Source organism: Marmota monax, unplaced genomic scaffold (assembly GCF_021218885.2).
Source record: "Marmota monax isolate L192 unplaced genomic scaffold, Marmota_monax_Labrador192_F-V1.1 WCK01_AAM20220418_F8-fsc00222, whole genome shotgun sequence".
NCBI lineage: Eukaryota > Metazoa > Chordata > Mammalia > Rodentia > Sciuridae > Marmota > Marmota monax.
This window is the reverse complement of record NW_026694968.1, coordinates 2,506,252-2,530,447: the sequence shown is the minus strand read 5'-3', so window position 1 is coordinate 2,530,447 and position 24,196 is coordinate 2,506,252. Positions and strand designations below refer to the sequence as shown.

General features: G+C 35.6%; 1 protein-coding gene across 2 annotated transcripts in view; it reads left to right on the top strand.

Moving 5' to 3' along the window:
• LOC124081270 (iron-sulfur protein NUBPL) overlaps positions 1–24,196 on the top strand; it is a 177,825-nt gene that overhangs the window by 63,657 nt on the left and 89,972 nt on the right. Inside the window, exon 1 of one of the 2 annotated variants that reach the window (XM_046427487.2) lies at positions 8,292–8,425. The exons of the other annotated variant lie outside the window; for it this stretch is intronic. The gene's annotated coding sequence lies outside the window, so the exon portion shown is untranslated. Of the gene's footprint in view, positions 1–8,291; positions 8,426–24,196 lie in introns of those variants that run through there. 2 annotated transcript variants of the gene reach the window in all.

Below are 24,196 nucleotides of genomic sequence, written 5' to 3'. Positions count from 1 at the left end.
ACTTAATGACTTTCAAAAGTTATTAGGAGACATAAATTGGATAAGGCCTTATTTAGGTATACCAACAGGAGAGTTGGGACCTTTATTTGATATCCTAAAAGGTCCATCAGATCCAAATTCACCCCGAATGTTAACGCCTGAAGCAAGAAAGGCATTAAAAATCATTGAAACATATATGGAAAATATGCATTTGGATAGAATTGATATAAGTTTGCCTTTATTATTTATTGTACTACCAACAAAAAATATTCCTACAGGAGTATTTTGGCAAGAAGGTCCATTATTATGGATACATTTATCTTATTCTCCTAACACTATTCTTACTAGGTATCCTGAGGCTGTAGGACAATTAATACTCAAAGGAATAAAAGCAGCAAAGGGAGTGTTTGGAATTTCTCCCAATAAAATTATTACTCCATATACTATGAATCAAATTGATGAGTTAGCTAATGAGTTAAATACTTGGGCAATAATCATGTGCAAATCTAATGTTTCATTTGATAACCACTTACCATCTAATCCTTTATTGTCTTTTTGGTCATTGCATCCTGTAATTTTTCCAAAAATGACAAGAAAAACACCTATCATGAATGCTCCAAATATATTCACTGATGGGTCAAATAATGGTACAGCAGCAGTAGTTACCCCTGATCAAACTTTTACATTTTTAGTACCCAAACAATCAGCTCAAAAGGTAGAGCTTAATGCAGTTTTACAAGCTTTTGTGATGTTTAAAGATTCTGTATTTAATTTATTTTCTGATAGTCAGTATGTAGTTAATGCTATAGTATCTCTTGAAGATGCTGGTAGGATTTCCCCTTCTTCTACTGTTTTCTCTTTGCTTTCCACTATACAAAGTCTAATCTGGGACAGAAAAGATCCATTCTTTATAGGACATATCAGGGCACATACAGGATTGCCTGGAGCCCTTAGTTTGGGCAATGATTTAGCAGATAAAACTACACATGACATACATATTTTCTCTACACTAGAAGAAGCTATAAATTTTCATAAAAAGTTCCATGTCAATGCTAATACTTTACAAAAGCGTTTTAAAATAACTAAGGAACAAGCTAGACAAATAATAAAACAATGTCAAAATTGTGTGACCTTTTTACCACAAGTTAATCTTGGAGTCAATCCTAGAGGATTGATACCTAACCATATTTGGCAGATGGACGTCACACACTTGCCAGAATTTGGAAAATTAAAATATTTGCATGTTACAGTTGATACTTCTTCTGGATTTTTGATGGGCTCCCTTCATGCCGGAGAAAAAACTAAAGATGTTATAGCTCATTGCTTACAAAATTTTGCCACTGTGGGTGTTCCAAAACAGTTAAAAACAGATAATGCCCCTGGTTATACTTCTACCTCTTTTAAACAATTTTGCTCAACATTTGGCATTACTCATATAACAGGAATCCCATACAATCCACAGGGACAAGGCATAGTTGAAAGAGCTCATCAAACTATTAAAATGTACTTATTAAAGCAAAAAGAAGGAATTGGGAAGGGGTATATATTCCCCAAAGATAAACTTAAAATAACCCTTTTTACTCTAAACTTTTTAAATTTGGATTCATCAGGACTTAGTGCTGCGGAAAGGCATATGTGTCCAAAAAATGTACATAAGCCCAAGGTACTTTGGAAGGATATTCTAACAGGACAATGGAAAGGTCCTGACCCAGTAATTGTCTGGAGTCGGGGGTCTGTTTGTGTGTTTCCACAGGGAGAACAGCAGCCAATTTGGATTCCAGAGAGATTAACCAAGGTCCTGACCCAGTGATTGTCTGGAGTCGGGGGTCTGTTTATGTGTTTCCACAGGGAGAACAGCAGCCGATTTGGATTCCAGAAAGATTAACTAAAGCGATTTCTACAGACCAAAAAGAAGATGATTTGGCTCAAATCCATAACAACTGATATCCAAAACTCCAGTTTGGCTATTCTTACATCTGCAACAGAACCAGGATGCTTTTTTCAATATCTATTTTATTATTGCCCTTTGCCATATCATGAAGTTCTATTTTGTTTTTTGAGCTCATACAGACCTAGGTTAATGTTTTGCTGATCAGTTCTATTTTTTGACTATAGAGTTTTTAAGCATTGCAATGGAGATTTCACCTGTAAAAAGTTATAAGGCCTTTACTATAATGTTATGTGTTGTATGTATTATATTATGTGTGCACACTTGTGTTTTGTGTTATATGTTTGAATGTACGTATGTCCATATATCATATATGATGAGCGCTCATGATAAAATGGATCCAAATATTTTTTTTTCACGTGATTTATATGGTTTAATTTAAATTGGGTAAACAACTGTTGAGGATTGTTTTAATATGTAAACAAAAAAGAAGGTTAACAGATCTGTTTGTTTACTTTTACCTTTCCTTTTCATTATATTTAATAATTCTCTTAAAGATAATGTAAATTGTTAAGAAAATTGTTTTCTTTTAGTGCCTTCTGGAATGTTACATAATTTTTTCTTTAGCCATTATTGCCAGAATTCCTATCTTCATCCCAGTGCTGGTGAAGTGAAAGATAAAACCAATCTACAGCTTCTACAATAGCCATCACTGAACTGCTTGCAGAACTTGCCTGGACACATTGTGAGCTCACCTGTATGCATTGTGAACTATCTGTTGGTACAGCGAATTGTGGTAGTGCTGGAGTATTTTTGCTGATGGTGTCACCGGTGGTACAATTTAGGAGCCCTCAATTGGCTTAATGTCATGGCATTTTGCATCCTCCTCTACTAGTGATGGTCTAAAATTTGGGGGCCAACAGAGGTGAGGCAAAGAACCTCACCCCCCCACAGGTGCAAAGGCCTATCCACAAGTATGGCTGTATGCTGGACCGGTAGTCAGTGACGGGTATGATCCAATTGCAGTGGTACCAACCTAAGACAGGAGGCTGACGCCTAGAGGTCAGTTCATCCGATGACGGGTAAGGACCATATGTTGAATTGGACTGCCTAACAGGCACGGTCCCTAAGCCACATGCTTGTTGTTTAAACAGAGAGGGGGAGATGTTGAGAGCCACAGCCAAAGGGGCCCCAGCAAACTTCCAGCTGCCAGCAAACTTCCAGCTGCTGGCTGATGATTGGCTCACAGCGGCCCCAGCAACATCTAGCTGATTGGCTCCTCGGCCCCAGCAACATCTAGCTGATTGGCTCCTCTGCGGTGATGCTCATTGGACTGTTTCCCTGCCCTTTCAGACCACGGAGCTGCTCATTGGGGGACTTTTTTGGCTCCGCCCACGTGACCCAGCCAATCGGCCTCAAGAGCAGGAGGATTGTGGGAGGTAGAGAGAAGCTTGTGTGGGAGAGAGAGGCTTGGGGAAAGCCGGTGGTGGCAGTTGAGGCTCTGAGGGTTTTTCCTGAGAGACTATTTTGTTTGTCGTGTGTGGTTCTAAAAAATAAAGTTAGTTTCTTTTGACAAGTGGCTCCTGATTGTGCCCAGCCAGACTGCGGCAATCTGTGACATGGGCATAATTCATTATGCAGGTGTCCGATCTTAGTCTCTATTCTTCTGTCCCTCTAGGCATGATGCAAATTCCTACTCCATTGCTCAAGACCTGTAGTCCAGCAGAGACCTTAGAGATTATTTCTAAAAGCTAAAGTCAGAAGCCAGTTATGTTGAGTCATTTTTTTGTACAAGGTTAAATTCTTCACTACATAGAAATAAGGTTTGAGGATCCTTAATCTTTTTTTTTTCTTCAATATTTATTTTTTAACTGGATCCTTAATCTTAACATCCAAAATCCACAATGTTCCAAAATCCAAAATCTTTTGAGTGCTGACCTGATGGCACAAGAGGAAAATTTCCCATCTGGCTTCTTGTGACAGTTGTAGTCAAAATGCAGATGCAGTAAAAATATTGCATAAAATTATTCCCAGGTGCTGGGCGCAGTGGCACACACCTGTAATCCCAGTGGTTTTGGAGGCTGAGGCAGGAGGATCACAAGTTCAAAGCTGGCTTCAGCTGTGGCGAGGTACTAGGCAACTCAGTGAGACCCTGTCTCTAAATAAAATACAAAATAGGGCTGGAGATGTGGCTCAGTGGTTGAGTGCCCCTGAGTTTAATTCCCGATTACCACCTCCCCCCAAAAAATTACTCCCAGGCTATGTATATTTAAAGTGTGTATGAAAAGTTAATGAATTTCATGGTTAGACTTGTGTTCCAACCCCAAGATATCTTCTTGAGTATTTTCAAATATTACCAAATTTGAAAAAATCCTCAACCAAATCCCCTTTTATCCCAAGCTCTTGGGATAGCCTGTGAAGTGAATAATATTGGTTTCCAAAATGTATGTGTGTCTAAAGCTAAATTAGAATATTAACCTAGCCTGTATGAAACATTGTTACTGAAAAAATTAGGCGACATAATTCAGAATAGTAATTCCTTGAAAGTGTAATTGTTCTGGGCCATATTGTTTTCCAGCCAGAGAGATTACTAGGACTAGTTCTTTGGAATACCTGTAGGCCTAATCCCATTATGTACCGTGTTCCTGTCATTCTTGGTAATCTCTGAAATATAAGCCTCTCTGGTCATCTTTATACTGTATAGGACTTCTTTTCTAAACTCAAATATTCCTCCCTTCTTCCCAAATTTTTGTTTTGTACTTCTGGAGCTCCAGTTTTATATTAAATAAAGTTTTTCTTAATATCTGAAACTGAAAACTGACTCTCTGCAGACATAACTTTTCATGGAGTCTTCTTTAGTGGATACAGCTCATTCTTTCACTGTCTACCTGTAGATTTAGAATAATATTTGGCATATTCCTTGTTTCCTCAGACACCTTCTCCTCCACACTTACATTCTTTTTGATAATCATTGCTATTAAAAGTATAATCACCCTCTCCCTTTCTCCTTTGGTTATCTTTTTTCTTTTGTAAATAAAGGTATTGGTTGTTCCTTTTTACTCTAGTCCTATGCACAATTCTCATTGACTTCAGTGTCTGTGTAGACAATTCATTTAACATCCTAATCTTTCAATTTCCTCACCTGCTTGAGTACCCTATATGTCTGTTTTACTTCAGCTGCTTATTCTCAGGGCATCCAACATGTCCACTGGAGGTACTTATCTTATTCATCTGACCGTAGTTTTTTACATTTCAGCCCTTTTATTATGGCCAGTATACCTTGGGTTCCTTGATTGTCCTACTCTGTCTGCTTTTTTCAAAACTTTCATTTCTTTCCTAACACAATTATATATGGCCCATTATTTCCTTCACTGGCTTGCTGATGATAACTTCAACTCGTTTGTCTCCTTGGTTTTGTATTGTACTTGCTACTCATTGCTATATTGCTTTTCCTCTAAACCATAAGCTACAGTTTATGGTGGATTTGACAATCTGCTTTCTCTATTCTTAATCTCAGACTGCTGTACAATTTCAAGGAAATCCTTGTAAGTGGTATGGGTAGCATTATGAATAAATGATATCTGCACTGCCAACAATCTCTAGGAAATGATTCTTTCATTCTTTTCTTTCTTTCTCTCTTGCCCAGAAACCTATTATCCTAGGCAGCCCTCTCTCATGTTCTAAATACGAACTACTCTAAAATCAACTTTGTTATTCTGAAGACTTCTAGCCTTCAACCTCATCTGAGACTTTTAAATGAGTAATTCTGTTTTCTGCTGAAATTAAATTTATGTGGCACAAACTCTCTCAATTCCCAACCAGCCTCTTATAGATTTATCTGGATCTGAATTCACTTTTGCCCCTTCCCTTCTGTGTCTTTGACTTCTCTCTCTCTCTCTCTCTCTTTTTAATATTTATTCTTTAGTTTTAGGTGGACACGATATCTTTATTTTACATTTATGTGGTGCTGAGGATTGAACCCAGTGCCTTGTGCATGCTAGGTGAGCACTCTACCACTGAGCCACAATCCCAGCCCCTGACTTTTCTCTTTTTTATACCAACTTCTCATCAGCATTTAAACTTACCATGGCAGACAGCATTGGCTGGCTATGTAAAAGTCATTTTTACTCCCATCTTTCTTACTTTTTCAAAATAGAACTGGAAAGTTTGGTCATCTTCTTCCTACTCTTATCACTAACAGTGGCCATGTGACCCAGTTCTAGCCAATGAGCTGTAAGGAAGTCTAATGGGGGGACCTCAAGGGAAGATGTTTTGCTTCCTAACAGAGGGTAAGCATTGTTCTCACCATTTGTTTCTGTGGGGAATGTGTTTTAAGGACATGATGCCTGTCTTGTGTAGTCACTTTGATAGAGACTTGGTCAGATGATATCACTGAAATTTTTTGGGGAAAAAAACCCCACCAAAACACAACCCCAGAGTCATGTACTTTTCTGACTTTTTAAAAGTAAGCAATAAGTGCCTTAATTGTTTAGGCATTGATAATTAGGTTTTCTCATATTTGCAGCTAAAGACATCTTAACCTATCAAGTTTGTTCCAGTCAAAACAAACAAACAAATAAACAAACTAAGCAATTCTATCTTGACTTCATGATTTACACTAGATAACTACCTAATCTTTGCTCTTTCTTTTGCCAAGCTTCTTAAAAGAATTTCCTGTATCTGTCTGCCACTCCCTTGCCTACCACTTTTTTTTCTGTCTATATTTTTTCCTCCACCATACTTTTGCCGGGGTAACCAAAGATACCTTTAAAAAAAAAACTCCTATGTATACTTTTCAATCCTTATTTTTTTAAATATATTTTTTAGATATTGATGGACCTTTATTTTATCCATTTAGTTATATGTGATGCTGAGAATTGAACCCAGTGCCTCACACAAACTAGGCAAGTGCTCTACCACTGAGCCACAACCTCAGCTCCTTCATTCCTTATTTTAATTGATCTCTGCAGCATATGATCATTAATCATGAGCTACTCTTTTCCACTAGTTTTTCTAATACTGCATTCTCTTGTGGTATCTACCTTTTATCTTTTATTATTCTACTTTATAGTTTCTCATTTCTCTACTTATTCCTTATCAATCTTCAGCATAGGTATAGTTATTCTAATTTTATAGGTTTAGAAATTAAATAACTCAAGGTCATGTACTTGGTAAATGATGCAGCCAGCATTTGAACATAGTTTAAAGCCTCTAAAATTTATCTTGAGGACTCTCCTCTGATTTTATGCTCTCCCTGGGCAATTTTATCTAATTCTGAAGTCCAGATACTTAAAGTTCAGCCCAACTATCTCTCCTGAATTGTAGATCCACCTACTCATCATAACTGCCTATTGGATAGTTCTGCTTCATTGTCTCATGGATCCCTCAAAGTCATAAAGTCCAGATGAGAACTTATCACCATTCACCTGAAATTCCTCCTTCTTTGCTTATGACAGAGATTCAGTGATAGGAACTACCACCTACCGAGATATTCAGGCCAAAATCCTGAGTGCCATCCTTGACTCATCCTTCTCACTGCTCATATTCACTGTGTCCTATTTTTCCCATCTGTCTGCTGTCCCTTCCCCAATGTAGTTTCTCACTTCCATTCCCAGGGAAAGCTATAACAGACTTCATACCAGGTTCTATGTAATCTGAACTAGTCTGACAAGCCATTCCAAGGTATAGGTTACCCACACCCCCCACACCCCCATCATGTTACTTTCCTGATTTAGACTTTTAGTTGTACCTTGTTTTCAGGACAAAAGTTCAAAATCTAACTCAGGAAATCAGGCCTACTTGATCTAGTCATGGTGCATTCCCCTATTCCTACTCTGTTCCAACTGACCTAAGCCGTTTACTATTCCTGAATTCAGTTTGCTTTCTCTTGCTTTAGCAAGGCTTTCACTTTTGCTTTTTCCTCTTACTGAAATATTCTTCTGAAACTCCATCTCACCCTTCACCTCTCTGCTTAGATGTCACCTCTTTTGGGAAAGCTTCCTGTGATAACCCCTCATCCCACACTGAGTGCCCTAGCGTGTTTGCAGTACCTTAAAAGGGCCACCCACTCTCTTGTCTCCGGCCTTTCTATGAGCTGCTTCCTCTGTCTGAGGACTCTTCTGTACCTCCACCCTGTTACTACTCATTCCACTCAGTAGCAGTGCTCTTCATCATAGCAAGAAATTCTTCCTTTTACTTTTTGAAATTTGAAATAATTCTGTTGTTTTCTTAAATTTTAGAAATTTAGAATATTGTACATTTTGATTTTTAATGTCTTTTTTCTTTTTGCCCCTTAATCTAAGCTTTTAAAAACAAAACAAAACCCCAAGCCTGTTCTTTAGCTTTATGCTTCTCTAAGCAAGCTGACATTGCCTAACTTGGGAATCGATTATATGCCAGAAGTCAGCTGATACTGTTTGTTTTAAAAAAAAAAAAAATGGTATTTTCAGCTTTCAGCCCCAGCCACTGAACCTGACAAGTTCTGACATCTCTTCTCTTGGCTGCCTCTCACTTCTTTTCCTGTTTCCATGGAAATGGACATCAGATCACAGAAACATAGTAAGATACTGGTGGCTAATTGCTATTGCAGATTTCTGAATTCTCTTTGTTTGTGGAGTGATTATTTTAGTGACTCTTGCCCACTATGTCATATGTGGTAGTTAGCCAAAATATGTAAGGCTGTTTCTGGGTTTGGGAGCTATATAAGGTTTCCCAAGTGCTGCTAACTGGTATCCTAAAATGTATCCTTTGTTTCATCTCTCTGGGAAAATATATTTTAATTTAAGAACTGTAATCTTGTCAGAAAGAGGCACTAGTTTTCAAGCCAGGAAACCTGGCCATAGTCCCAGATCTGCTACTACCTCACTGTATAACCTTGGTCAATTTCGTTATATTTATTGAATGAGTCAATGGCTGCTACTTAGCTGTACAGCTTCTTTACAAGTGACCCAGTGTAAAGATGGTCCTTCTGCCAGTGTGTTTTAATAGAAAGCATAGAAATAAACTATATAACTAATTTTAGTTAAGGAAATCAAACCATGTTTGTAGAAATCTAAAATGGAAAAGTGATTTTATTCTCAGCCTTTTGTTTACTTCTTCTGTAGAATGATCAGAATAAGCCTTGGCATTATAGCTAGAAATGTTAGTCTAACGTTATCTTTTTATTATATGTGTGGTTTCCTGAAACAAGTACAACCCTTATCTTATAGCAAAGTACAGTGATTAAAATTATGGTTGGAAAATTTCTTTCATTTTTTATTTAATGAGGGGATTTATTATATCCTTTATCTAATTTGTCTTTTGTTCACATACAGTATGTATAAGAATTTGTCATAGCCATGTATCTCTGTAGTAGGCTTATCTATGCCAGGTCAGAATTTCTTTTAAATCTAAATTTAGAACTTGGAAAGCTGGGTTTTGTTAAGTGTAAGAAAGGACTGGCATGCATGTATAAAAAAGGTTAGCATTTACTGAACCACTTCTTCAGCATACAGTGTCTCCTCTATTTCAAATGAACTTGAGTAATTGTAATTGATATGAATAGAATGAATCTCTTATTTTGGGTGGCAGAATAAAATGCAGGTTTATACAACATTCCCAACTGTAGTTGCAAATATACAGATGTAAGCTATACATGTATTCTGAGGGCCCCTAGTTAAATTGGGGTTCTACCATCAATGTAGCTAGGGGCCTTGCCCAAACAGTAAAGAAAGTGTTGGTAGATGTGGTTGTTTACAGTGCATCTTTCAAAGGATACTTTAACCTGGCCCATGCTGGGGTCAGTATACCATCACAATAGGAAATAAATTCCAAGATTTATTACTTACAGATCCTGAGTGTGGAGGATAGCCCTCTGTCAGCAGATCAGGCAGAGAGAGAGAGAGAGAGAAGGAGAGGAGAGTACACACCCAAGAATGTGATAACTAGCAGTATATACAAGGAATGAGGGTGGGAGTTACTTTAAGTTTGTGGGAAACTGCCTGAGTTCTTGCTGACCATTGGCTTAAGCTATGAGGTGTGTTATCCTACTTTTAATACCTAGGCAGCAACTTTTGCTGAGTCATTCCTGTTACAAATGTTAAGACATTATAAGTAAATTAAATGGGAAATAATTCATTTTATACTTCATAGTCTGAGTAGATTTTTCTAAAAGAAAAAAATCTGCCTTATATTCAATTTGCTAGCAAGTTTAGTTTCCTATATGGAGCCTATAGTAGACTTGAGATCTGGCCATGCATGTCAAATCCTCCATTTGTGACATAGCTGTGGACTTTAGTAGATCCACCTTATGGCCTAGTGCTTTTAGGTACAATGCTTAAAAGCAAAAGTTTATTTCTGTAAATAAAAAAATATTCAATACTTGTAGTATCATTAAAAAATAAAAAAATAGTCACCAAAAAAACCTAAAATGACCCACTAATAAGTAAATCACTATTGATTTTTTGGCATATTCCTTTAATTAAAAAAATCTAATGCATAAAATGAATTCATAATAATGCTATATATGATGCTTTATAGCCTACTTACTTCATTTTCCACTATCCTGTGTGTATTCTTTAAAAATAATTTTAGTAACTCTACTGTATACCATCGTGAATGATTACATAATTGATTTGACTTTTAAGAGCTTATTGTCTTATTTAGATTGTTTTCTTAAATACAACATTGAACAGGAGTCTATAAACTTTCTTTAATTCCTTTATTTGATGTAAAAATACCTAGATATTATTTTTGTTTTTTTCAAGGCTGGTACCTCAGTAGTTCTTACTTTAATTTATTCTTGTCTGCCACATCTCAGAGTTCTTTAGGTCTCATTAATTTTATCTGGAATATGTTCCTTCATCTCTATTCTCACTGTTTTTATAGTAGTTCAGGCCTTCATCATCTAACTTGAATTACTGCAATATCTGCTACATAACTGGTCTTCCCACCTTTGGCCTTTTTATTTTTCAAAATATTACTCATCCTGTAGTTAAAAATTACCTTTGTAAACCATGGATATAGTCATATAGTCCTTGGCTTTACAGTCTTTGATTTTTTTTTTTATTGTCTTCAATATTATATTGAAGCCTTAGCTGGTTTTTAAAGACATTCATATTTTGGTCCTGTCTAACCCTTTTAACCTATTATTCTCTGCTCTACACATTCCATATTTCCTAGGCAGTCTTCCCTGAACATACCAAGGTGTTCTCAGAGACTTTTGTATAGTTCCTGTCCTTCCCATTACACAGAATACACTAACTCCTATCTCTGATGACTTCTGCTCAAATATTACCTATCCTGTTGATCTTTGTTATCCAATATAGTAATTGCTAGACATGTGTCTACTTAATTAAATTTATTAAAATAAATCTTAAAATTTGTCCATCATAAGCATATTTCAAGAACTCAGTAGCCACATATGGATAATGGCTATTGTATTGGATAACACAGATTAAAGAATATTTTCATTACAGTAGAAATTTCTGTTGGACAATGCTACAATAAAGCCTTTCATAAAAGAATTGAGTTTCTTCCTAGAGTTTCCATAATCCTTAATATTAGCCATTTTCAAACCCCTGAATTCCTTCTTGGTGGGTGAGGGACCAACCCTTGTTCTTTTCATCTTGAACACATAGTACATGTCATGTAGCTGAATTTTACTGTGTGTTTGTTGGCTGAATGAACAAATGAGTAAAAAATGATATGAATTTTGGGGAGTCACATGGAATAATGACAATGTTGGAGTCTTTCCAGTCTAAAGAAATGTGGATCCCCTTTAGTAGAGTGCATGATTATCAGTTTTACCTCATTAGTGACTAAAAAAGTCTTTGGCAAGTTGCTCTCTTTGGTTCTTCTGCAATTTAGATATTGGGGAGTTAGGTATGTTTGCCCTATAGAATTGAACTCAATGCCAACATTTACTGAGTCTGGGACAGACGCTGCCAACATTCCACGAAATATAAAGTATTTTTCTAGTAGATTCCACATGCTTGAGTTTATAGTCCATGATCCATGAAATATAAAGTATTTCTAGTAGACTCCACATGCTTGAGTTTATAGTCCATGAACTGAGAGAGCAAACATTTAGCATAGTAGAATATGCCTAGAATCTTCACCTCTTATTTTATTTCACTTTCATAATTTTTATGAGGTAGGGTACATTTTTTTTCTATTTTGGATAAGAAAACAGAAGTATAAGAAAGCTCAGTAGCTTTCATAAGATCATATATACCTGGGAAAGGATTCTTTTACATCTCACTGCCTCTTAAGTAACTTCATTTGAATTTTTTGTTCCATTTTGATGAACATGTGATAGTTGTACATACTTATGAAGTACAGTGTGAAATTTCAACACATGTGTACAACGTGTACTGATCAAATCAAGGTAATTAATATTTTCATCTTCTTAATGTTTCTTTATGTTTGGAGCCCTCAAACTCAACTTTCTAGCTCTTCATAAAATGTCTAAGTTATTGTGAACTATAAACACTTCACTGTGCTGTGGAACATCAGAACTTATGTTTTTTAAAAATATTTATTTAAAATAAAAAATATTTATTTTAAAAAATACTTATTTATTTTAGTTTTAGGTGGACACAGTATCTTCATTTTATTTTTATGTGGTGCTGAGTATCGAATCCAGTGCCTCACGCATGCTAGGTGAGCGCTCTACCACTGAGCCACAACCACAGCCCTATCTGCCTATGTTTTGATACCATTATCCAACATCCCTCTCTCTCTTCCCTTCCTGCTCTCCTAGTCACTATTTTACATTCAAATCAACTTTTTTTTTAAACTTTTACATATGAAAGAGAACATGTAATATTTGGCTTTCTGTGTCTGGCTTATTTAATTTAATATAAAGTCTTCCACTTCTATCTATTTTGCTGCAAATGACAGGATTTCATTCTTCTTTATGGATAATAGTCCAATATTTCATCACTATGTACATATACATATATATATATGTGTGTGTGTGTGTATGTGTATACACATATATGTATATATATACACATATGTGTATATATATGTATGTATGTATGTATGTATATATATATATATTTATCACTGTGTGTTAGTATATATATATATACTCAAACACATACACACCATCCATCCATGTACACCTAGGTTGATTCCCTATCTTGGTTTTTGTGAATAATGCTGCAGTAAACATAGGCATGCACATATCTCTTTGATATGCCAATATCATTTCCTTTGAATATGTACCTAGATATGGGATAACTGGATCATAGGGTAGATCTATTTTAGTTTTTTTGAGAGGCTTCCATATTGTTCTCTATAACAGCTGTAATAATTTACCTTTCCACTAACAGTGGAAAGGTAAGTGTAAATAGTATATGAGTTTCCTTTTATTTGTATTCTCACCAGCATTTGTTATTAGTTTTCCTTTTCATTAATGCCATTGTAATTAGGGTGAGATCATATCTTATTGTGGCTTTGATTTGCATTTCTCTGATGGCTAATGATATTTAGCACCTTTTTCTCATATTTGGTGGCCATTTGTGGCCATTTGTATTTCTTCTTTTGAGAAATGTTATCCATTTTTAAATTGCATTATTTGTTTTTTGTTGTTCAGGTTTTTTTTTAAGTTCCTTATATATTCTGGATAATAACCCTTTGTCAGGTGAATGGTTTGCATTCCATAGGTTGTATCTTTATTGATTGTTTTGTTTTCTGTGCAGCAGTATCTTCGTTTGTTATAATCCCATTTGTTACCCATGCTTCTGAGGTCTTACCCCTGATTCCTGTGTCCTAAAGTGTTTCCCATATGTTTTCTTCTAGTAGTTTCATAGTTTTAGGTCTTACATTAAGGTCTTTGGTCAATTTTGAATTGATTTTTGTATAGGGTGAAAGGAATGAGTCAATCTTTTACATATGGATATCCAGTTTTCCTAACACTATGTATTAAAGAGGGTGTACTTTCTTCCATGTAAGTTTGTGGCACCTTTATCATGCATCAGTTGGTTGTAGACACATGGGTTTATTTCTGGGATCTCTCCTCTGTTCCATTGGACTGTGTGTCTTTTTTTATGCCAGTATCAATGTTATTTGATTACTGTGGATCTGTAGCATGTCTTGAAATCAGGTATGGTGGTGCAACCAGCTTTATTCTTTTTGTTGAGGATTGCTTTGGCTTTTTGGGGTCTTTTATGTTTTCTTGATTTCTTGCTCAGCAGATTTGTTATTGGTGTATGTAAATGCTACTGATTTTTGTACATTGATTTTTTTTATCCTTTAACTTTACTGAATTTATCCATTCTCATAGCCCTCTGGTAGAGTGTTTAGGTTTTTCTATGTATAGAATCATATCATTTGCAAACAGAGTTAATTTGACTCCTTCCTATTTGTATGCCTTTTCTTTCTTTCACTTGCCTAAATGCTCAGGCTAAAACTTTCAGTTTTATATTATTCAATAAGAGTAGTGGGAGTAGACATGTAAGTCTTGTTCCAGGTCATAGAGGAAATGCTTCCAGCTTTCCCCCATTTAGTATGATATTGGTTGTGGATTTGTCCTGTAAATGTTTATTATGCTGATGTATGAGCCTTCTATAGCTAATTTTTTTTTGTTTTTTATCATGAGAGAATGCTGAATATTACTGAATTTTTTCTTTATCTATTGAGATGCTCATATAATTTTTATCTTACATTGTGTTGATGAGATACATTACATTTATTTATTTACATATGGTTGAATCCTTGCTTCTCTAGGGTAAATCCCATTTGATCACAATGAATAATCTTTTTGATGTGCTATTGAATTCAGTTTGCCAGCATTTTGTTAAGAATTTTTGTATGTTCAGCAGGGATATTGGTCTATAGTTTTCTTTGTTGTATTCTTGCCTGATTTTGATATCAGGGTACTTCGGCCTGGATTCCCCTCCTTTCAATTTTCTTGAGTAGTTTGAGAAAAATTAGTGTTAGTTCTTCCTTAAATTTTGATATAATGTATTAAGGAAGCCATCCAGTTTTGAGCTTTTCTTTGTTGGGAGTTTTCTTTATTTCTGACGGAATCTCATTGGTCATTATTGGTCTGTTTTGATTACTTTGTTCTCATGGTTCAATTTTGGTAGCTAATATTTGTCTAGAAATGTATCTGTTTCTTCTAGTTTTTCCAGTAGTTTATAGTAGTTCCTAATTATTTCTTATTGTTTCTGAAGTATTGATCGCAATGTCTCTTTTTTCACCTCTGATTTTATTTATTTTGGTTTTCTCTCTTTTTTTTCTTCACTAATCTAGCTAAAGTTTTGTTGATTTTGTTTACTTATTCAAATACTTTCTGGTCCTTGTTATTTCTTTCCTTCTACTAATTTTGCGTTTGGTTTGTTCTTGCTTTTCTGTGACTTTCAGATGCATTTAATAAATCAGATGCAGATTTGGAATCTTCTTTATTCTTTTTTGTGTAGATGCTTATTGCTATAAACTACCTTCCTCGTACTGTTTTAGCTGTAGCCAGTAAGTTGGGGATGTCGTGTTTTCATTTTCATTTGTTTCAAGAAATTTTGTAATATACATCTTGATTTCTTCAATGACCCATCATGACTCATTCAGTACTATATTGCTTAGTTTTCATGTATTTGTATCATTCCAAAGCTACCTAGCTTGTTTCCTTTCCTTTTCTTCTTTCTTTTTTTCTTTAAATGGATTGAACCCAGGGCACTTTACCACTGAGCTACATCCCCTGTCCTTTTTTTAGTTTTGGTTTTGGAACAAAATCTCACTAAATTGCTGAGGGTCTCCCTAAAGCGGTGAGAATAACCTTGAACTTGCAATTCTCTTCCCTCAGCCTCCCAGTTGCTAGGATTACAGGCCTGTGAAAGTTGTTAGTTTCTAACTTTATGCCATTGTGTCCAGAAAAGATATAGGGTATGATTTCAATTTCTTTGAATTTGTTGACACTTCCTTAATAGTCTAAATCAAGGTCTATTCTAGAGAATGTTCCATGTGCTGATGAAAAGAATATGTATTCTGCAGTGTTTGGATGAAATATTATGTAAATATCTGTTAGATCTGCTTGTTTAGAGTATAAATCAACTGTTTATCTGTTGATTTTTTTTTTTTTTGAGTCTGGATTATCTGTACATTGATGAAGGTGGAGTGTTGTAGTTTCCCACTATTGTTGTTGTATTGGAAATTCTCTTTCTTTAGATCTAATAATGTGTTGTGTTTTTTTAAAGTAAAGTTGAACGCTCTAACATTAAATGTATGTACTTTTACAATCATGATATCTTGTCGGATCTATCTCTTGATCATTGCTCTTAAGTGTCTCTTTTTTATATCCTTTGTCTTAAGGTCTATTTTGTCTGATATGAGTATGGTTACTCCTACTTGCTTTCAGTTTCCATTTGTGTAGAATATCTTTTTCTGTCCTTTCACTTTCTTTGTTGGTGAAATGAGTTTCCTATAGGCCACATCCTGTTTAATCTTATTATTAAATAAGATTATTTATTCAGCTATTCTGTATCTTTTACTTGGAAAAACATAGCTTATTTACATAAAATATTATAATTCATAGTAAATCCTTGCTTATATCATTTTGTTAACTTTTTCTGTTTGTTTTAAATAGGCTTGTTCTTTTCTTTTTCTCTTATTTATCTTTGTTGATTTGCTGGTTTACTGTATTGATAAGGCTTCTGTTTCCCTTCTTATATATTGAGTTGTTCATTTCCAAGATTTCTGTTTGTTTCTTTTTCATGATCTCTATCTCTTTGCTGTATTTCTCATTCTTATCATGAATTGTCTTCCTAATTTTATCTTTTTGTATTTTCTTTAACCTTTATCAGGTTTTTTGTCAACATCCTTTTCTTTTGGATCTGTTTCTAAAGAGTTATTGAGTTCCTTTGAAGACATTGTGCTACCTTGTTTTTTCATACTTCTTGTGTCCCTACGTTAAGATTTATGCATCTGGTGGATCAGTTGTCTCTATCACTTTCATAAGTTGACTTTCATAGTAAATTATTTTCTCTTGAAAATTTGTTTTATGATGTCAGTTTGATAATCTATATTGGCTTTGATTCCAGCTGGGTTCCATGGTGTAGTTTCCTTTTATTTTTCAGCCTTAATTGATTGCTTTAGGCATGGTATATGTGGTCAAATGGTCAGTGAGCCCTTTTGTCTCTGGAGACCACTTAGAGGAGAGGGTACTCCATTGCCCCATGTGTGTGTGGTACACATAGCAATGAGATACCTACTATTTTAGTTAGCTTTTTGTTGCTGTGACCAAAATAAGCAACAGGAACAACTTAAGAAGAGGAAAAGTTTATTTGGGGATCATGGTTTCAGAGGTCTCAGTCCATACACAGCTAACTCCATTGCTCTGGACCCAAAGTGAGGCAGCACATCATGGGTGAAAGGTGTTGCAGAGGGAAGCTGTTCCCCTCATGTCAGCAAAGAAGCAGAGAAAGAGGGGGTGAAGAGTTCATAGGAAAGATGTACCCTTTCAGTACACACCCAGTGACCCATCTGCTGTAGCTACACCCCACCTGCTTATGCTTATCACCTAGTCAGTCCATTCAAACTAAGATGTAATAATTTTACCTTTTAGTATTTCTGCATTAACAGTTTTTGGGGGGCACCTTATATCCAAATCATAATACCTACAGAGTAGTCAGTCTGCATTGGGAATGGTGGAATATGGTGGATATTTATTCAGTAGCAGTGGCAGCACAAGGCATGGTTTGCTTGTGCTTGAACCAAGCAGTGCTGCAGGGCAGGCCAGTGCTGATGGAATGTGTGTTGTCAGGCCTAACAGTGGCATAGCCTGCAGGGTAAATCTACCTCCCATATGACAACTCTACTACAGCACCATCTGTTTTGATGTTGGGTTCTCTTATTTACCCTTCTCTTACAAAGGGGAGTCTCCTGGCCAAGGAGCTAGGGTTGTAGTTGTCAGGTGTGTTTTATTCTACTCTATGTTGTCATCCCAGGTCTCCACATCTTACAGGGTTTCTACCTCTTCCTTGCTGGGTTTGACAGTTGTTGCTTGGCCACTTTCCTTAAAATGCAACAGTTTGTTTGTTATTCTAGTTGTTTGTGGAGGAGAGGCCACTGCTGGACAACTGTATTTGACCACCTTGCCAGTTGATTGACCATTTATTTAGTATCTACGATGTGCTAAATACCATGATAGGGGCTCTAGAAATAAAAATCCTATTCTCATAAATCATATGTTTTATGGGAGAGACAGAAACAGATAATTAAAATAATAGTGATCAATGTTATGGAAGAAAAAGCATAAGATATGAGAATGATGAGGGAAGACTTCTCTGAGTAGGTGAGAATTAACTAGAGACTTGGTTGAAGGAAAGGGAGTGAGCCATCAAAGTATTTGTCAGAGCATTAATATGGAGGGACCAAGTGCAGTGGTCCCAAGTGAGCAAGGAAGCCAAGGACTAGATCATGTAGAATTGTATAGGCTTTGGGTTTTATTTTAAGTGTGGTGAAGCCATTGGGGTTTTTTGAGCAATGGAGTGACATGGTCAGATTTTATTTTTGGAAGAATTACTTTGGTGGATTGTGTAGAGGGAATGAATTAAATGCAGGAAAGGATGAGGAAAACAGAAGTAGGATGATGCCAACTCAAAGCCTGTTCTGATTTCAACAAGTCTATGGGATAGATTCTATTTTTTCCTCCATTTTTAAGTTAGAATACAGAGACAGAGAGAGGTTAAAAGGCCTGTCCAGTGCTACAAATACAGTCTGCTATATTAATTCCTGTTCTAACAGTGCCTGACTACCATGAATGAATTTAAGAATTTTTGGCATTGTATATTATTACAGTATATCTAATTAGTATATAAATTTCAAGTGGATATTGTCTTAAATTATTTCCTTAATAGAAAAGCAAATTTGTTAAAATATTTGCTATGTAGAATTTATTAACCAGAATTCACTATAACTATACAGAATAGGTCGGAAAAGAACATATATTCTTGGTATTCGAAAGTGGCATTCGATGTGAGAATATATGTATATATTTTTTTACTAGCATAAGATTCTTCTTTATGTGAGCATGAACTACTTTGAGGTTGCCTTCATTGTAAAATAGAAATAATGTAATCTGAATAACTGAATTAAAATATGAAAGTCAGCATATTTTATTTAGGCAACATGGGCTTAGGTAAAGGATGGGATCTTGGGAAAATTCTGTTAATTTTTCTGAGCCTATTATTTTTAGAGCTAAACTAAAGACACTTCAGTTTACTTCACAGGATTGTTATGGTTATCCAATGTGATAATGCATCTAAAGTTTGCAGCATATTTCTTTGTACATAGGAATTACTAAATGTTATATTCTTTCTTACAAAAAGCAATATTATAGGTTTGAGATGGATCATTGAAGAAAAATTACATAGAAAATACTGATTAATAGCCTAAATTATTGTAGAACCGTAGTGTTTTTTACTCATTTCCTTCTATTCTTAAGTATCATGTCTTATAAAAAGCTGTCTGAAGCACTGGTAGAATTGTATTAGCCTTTAGAAGACAAAATTTAGAGATGTATGATAGTTGTCTTTAAATGTGTAAAGGACTGTCATGTGGAACAGAGATTTTGTTCTTTATGATTCAAGAGAGCAGAACTATGATTCAAGGGTGAAAACTATGGAGAAGGTTATTTTGGCTCATTAAAATAAAGACATTTCCAAAAATAGAATGAATGCTATATCAGTATAACAGCTTATTCATAGATACATCAATTTTTCAGACTGTGTCAGGCACTGAGGGTTTTTGATTCAGTTGAAAATTTGTTCAGCCTCTGAGTTTCACTAACACCCAAGCTACATGAAAGCAGAGATTTTGTCTGTCTGTGGGGCTACAATATCTCAATGCATAACTTAATGCCCTATATCTGTTGAATGAATGAATGATTCAATTGTTCTTGAAAGTCAATATACATACTTCCCTCCTCTTTGCCTTAAGTTCAGTACTGATTTTGTTTGGTGGTTTGAGTGTTTACTTGGGATAAAGATAGGAGAAACTATGTGGAGTTACTATTTAATAAGTAAACAAAGGAGTTAGTGCAGTGTTACTTAACAGTGGCACTAGGAATATTATGGGATGATGATGCTTTGTTTTGGGGGATCTGTTCTATACAGAGTTGGATTTTTAGCAGCATCTCTGCCTTCTATATACTCATCAAATACCAGTAACCCCCCACTCCCACACATACATACCAGTTATGGCATTAAAAAATGTCTCCAGACATTGCAAATGTACCTTTGTGGGCAAATTGCTCCTTGTTGAAACCACTAAATTATGAATAATCACTAGACCACATACTCATGCAAAAAGACAAATCCAATATTTTCATTAGATAAGATTAGAGACAATAGTGTTATTTGATAAAGCTCATTGTAAATTATTTAATAAAACTCTGCATTGATATAATTTATATGTTGAGACATACATGTTACTTTAGGAAAATTGTTTTTGTATTCCTTCTTTTTAAATATGATGAATTCAAGTTCATCATTTAGCTTTAACAGCTTAGTAAATGAGCACTTACCAGTTTTCTTTCAGGGTGGTAGAATTGATTTAGGTCATATTTTTAGCCCCTGCTTGCTTTGCAAATCATTATATTTCAATAGAGATGTGAAGAGTTCACAAGCAGGGCTTGGTAGAAATAGTATTCTATAACTATCAAAGACAGAAGAAAGCAGGAGTAATAGCAGAAGGAGTAGAAGCAGAGTACGCTGTAAGCAGTAAGCTGACCAAGGATTCCAGAAGCAGAAGAACTAAGCTTTTTAAAAATTATGTATTTTTAAAGTTTCATATTTTTCATCTCAGTCTAGAGGTTTGATCATCTCATGATGAATATGGCTTCATAAGTAATTATGGTGTACACTAGTCTCACTGGAAATCAATCATTTTTAGGCTGCACTAAGTTTGTACTTGTTGACTTCTCTCCCTGGTATTTATGTTGATATTTCCTGTTGTTTAAATCTAAATGACAAGCTTTAATAAATCCCTGCTTGCATTATATTTTAACTCAGTATATTTTATTGTCACATTATACTTTCTTTACAATGTATTATATTGAACTATTCATGATCCTGATTTAATTATAGACTAGGCATTCTTACATTTTAATATACAGAACTTGCGTGCATACTGTGATGAAGTCATTTCTAAAATATAGTGGCCTTATCAGACATTATTTTAAAGAAGCATCTGTCAACATTTCTATTATAAACTCTAATTTATTTTTAAGGAGTTTTTGACTTGCTATTTCTAAATTGCTTTGAGTCAAAACCTAGTATAGAAGTTGTCAGCTGAAATCCGAGTTTTGTTATATTATAGAAGGAAAAAATTGAAGCTCATGTTTTCAACTACTTTGTGTTAAAGCATTTAAAACACTTTATTTTTAGTGGATTCAGGTGCTTTTAACTTGATATTTATTTCCTATAAACTCAAGTAAGGAAATAGAAACTGTCAGCCACTTAAATGGACTTTTTTCTTCTTCTGTGTTGTGCTATAACATTTTTGATGGACTTATATGAAAGTATTTACTGAGTATAGATGCATTAGGTATGTTGTTTGAATCACCTTATAACCCGAAAGTGTCTGTATAAAGCCTGTGGGTAACTAGATCTAGGTTTACTGCAAACATAGAAACTTGAAAAAATATCAGCTATAATGAGATTCTGGAGACAGCTCTGTGGTTGAGGAAGTCATTAGTAGTCAAATGATCAATAGTTGTCATTCTTATTCCCTTTGTCCTTTCTTGAGTGGCATTACTTTGTAGTCTCTAACCTAGCTGATTGCTGCTCTTCCCCTTTGTGATATGTTGCTATTAAAGTAAGTGCTTCTGTGATTATTTTAAAATTGTTTTTAAACCACTTGAAAACCATAGTTATTATTTATTATTATCTAAATTTGAACATGAGATTTTGGGATCCTGTTATGAGAGTGAACCTTTGTAGAAAGTAAACATTGTTACTGTAGAATTTCATACAAAATTAAAAGCATTAAGAAGCTAAAGTATCAGAAATTCAATGAGTTTCTTCACTTATTATTATTCAACAATTGAGGAGCAAAAAAGGCACACCTTACCCTCTTGTGTCATGCAGTAAGGATTTACATGATGATATGCAAGCAAACATAGAATAAAGAGTACTTATTTATTTTGATCAAGTATAAAAATATTCCAAAGGATTACCCTTTTAGAAATGATCCACAATACAGATTAGAAAAACATTGTCATGGGAAGGGAGTGAGCCACCCCCTGCCCTGCGCCGCCCTGCCGGCAGATCTCACCTAGTCGAAATATTCTATCTCTGAGAGTGTTAGAGGACCCATATACAGCTGCTCTCCACAGAAATCACCAGCGCGGGACTCCGGGGCCTCAGCCTTGGAGTAGAACACCCGGTGTAGGAGCAGGATCCAAAGCCCGAAGTTCTAGCCCTTGCAAGACTCAGTGAGCACCTTAGCAGAATCACCTATTAACACATCTACAGATTGCCAAGACTCCCCTTCACTCCCACGCAAGTCACTCAGCTGCTACCTACCTGCAGCACAATGTAGATGCCCAGCTCCCCTCACCTCATCAGGCTTCCCCCTACCTCAGTAGACATCCCAGCACTAAAAGCATCCCGCCACCATCTTGGCTCAACATTCTCGCCATATTAGGTGGGGGCAGTTCCCAGATTGGATTTCCAGCAGCCAGGTACCAGGTTTCCAACCTTCCCCAACCCCCCAGTGGTGGTAATCCAACACAGTAGCTGCCCAACACAGGTGTTCATTGGGGCCAGGGAGCTGCCCATGGGAGCCCCTGTGAGAGTTTCTAGATTGGGAACTGCTACGGGAGAGGGAGATAGGGCTATAGTTTGGAGCCTAACAGAGAGAGACTAGGAACTGGGAAATCTCCAGACAAGAGAGGAGATTTATATATATATATATATATATATATATATATATATATATATATATATATATATATATATATATATCCTATATATATGATATATATATAGGATATATATATCCTCACATCCTACCATCCTAGAACCGGACACTCAAGTCATATAAGCAGTCCCAAAAAGAGACATGTGAGGTGCAGTCTTTCTGCAGGGACTGGCGGGTGCCATTTCCCACATCCAGGCACCCTGCACCAGGACCAATCTTCCCACCCTGGTTACCTCCACCATCCGGAGGGCAGAGACACAAGCTTACAACAGACGACCCCACCTATTGGATAAGAAGAGAAGCAGGAAAGATACGGACCTCTAAAGCTAGTTACAAACTTGGTGTCTTCCTTTGAGTTTTTTGTTTGTTTGTTTGTTTGTTTTTTCTCATCTACCCCTCTATCCTCCAGCCCTCACATCCCCAAAATATGTGAAACCAAGAACTTTGCATGAAATAGGGACTCTTAGGACTGAGTCATCTGAATAGAGGTGTTGTATATGCCCTTTTTTCTTTTCCTTTTTATTCTTTCATTTTTCTTTCTCCCTCCAAATTTTAATGTTTTAACATCTGTATTTTTCTAAATACATATGTGTGTTTGTTTTATGTACTCTAATGTAATCCCACATACTTGCCTACCTGAAATTACTTCCTGTCTATTCTCTTGCTACTAACCCTCTTCATTAGATTTCTCCTTCACACTTCCTAAGATATATTAACTCTATATCCTCACATCCTACCTCCTCAGCATATTGTCCTATGCCTCACCCTCAGTTTATTATCCACCATCAGAAACTGTAAACCTTTTTACAAAACTAATGATTATATTTTAGATAATAATTGAATCCAACATTTCTGTACATTGAGACTAAACTGTAAACAAATTGTTCATAGGTGGTATATTGTTGATATTGGGATCTGTTAACATTGTTTTTCTTCACAAAGGAGAGGTCTTGGAATCCTACAAAAGCACTACAAACCTATAGGGTAACAATAACAACAGTAGTAACAATCTAGACCCACAGAGCTGGAAAGGAAGATACCCAAGCAACATGAGATGACAAGGCAAGAAAGTGCCCCAAACAAATGAAGACACCACTGCATTAGAATCATTGGCAGCCACAGCAGAAGAAATCACAGAGAAGGAGTTTAGGATGTACATGGTTAAAATGTTCAGTGAGCTCAAGGAAGATATAAGAGAGCAAATACAGGCAGTGAAATATCACTTTGACAAGAATCTACATAAACAAATACAGGAAGCAAAAGATCACCTCAACAGGGAGATAGAGGTTCTAAAAAAAAAAACCAAACAGAAATCCTTGAAATGAAAGAAATAATAAATCAAATTAAAAGCTCAAATGAAAGCATCACCAACAGAGTAGACCACTTGGAAGATAGGACATCAATGAAGACAAAATATATAAT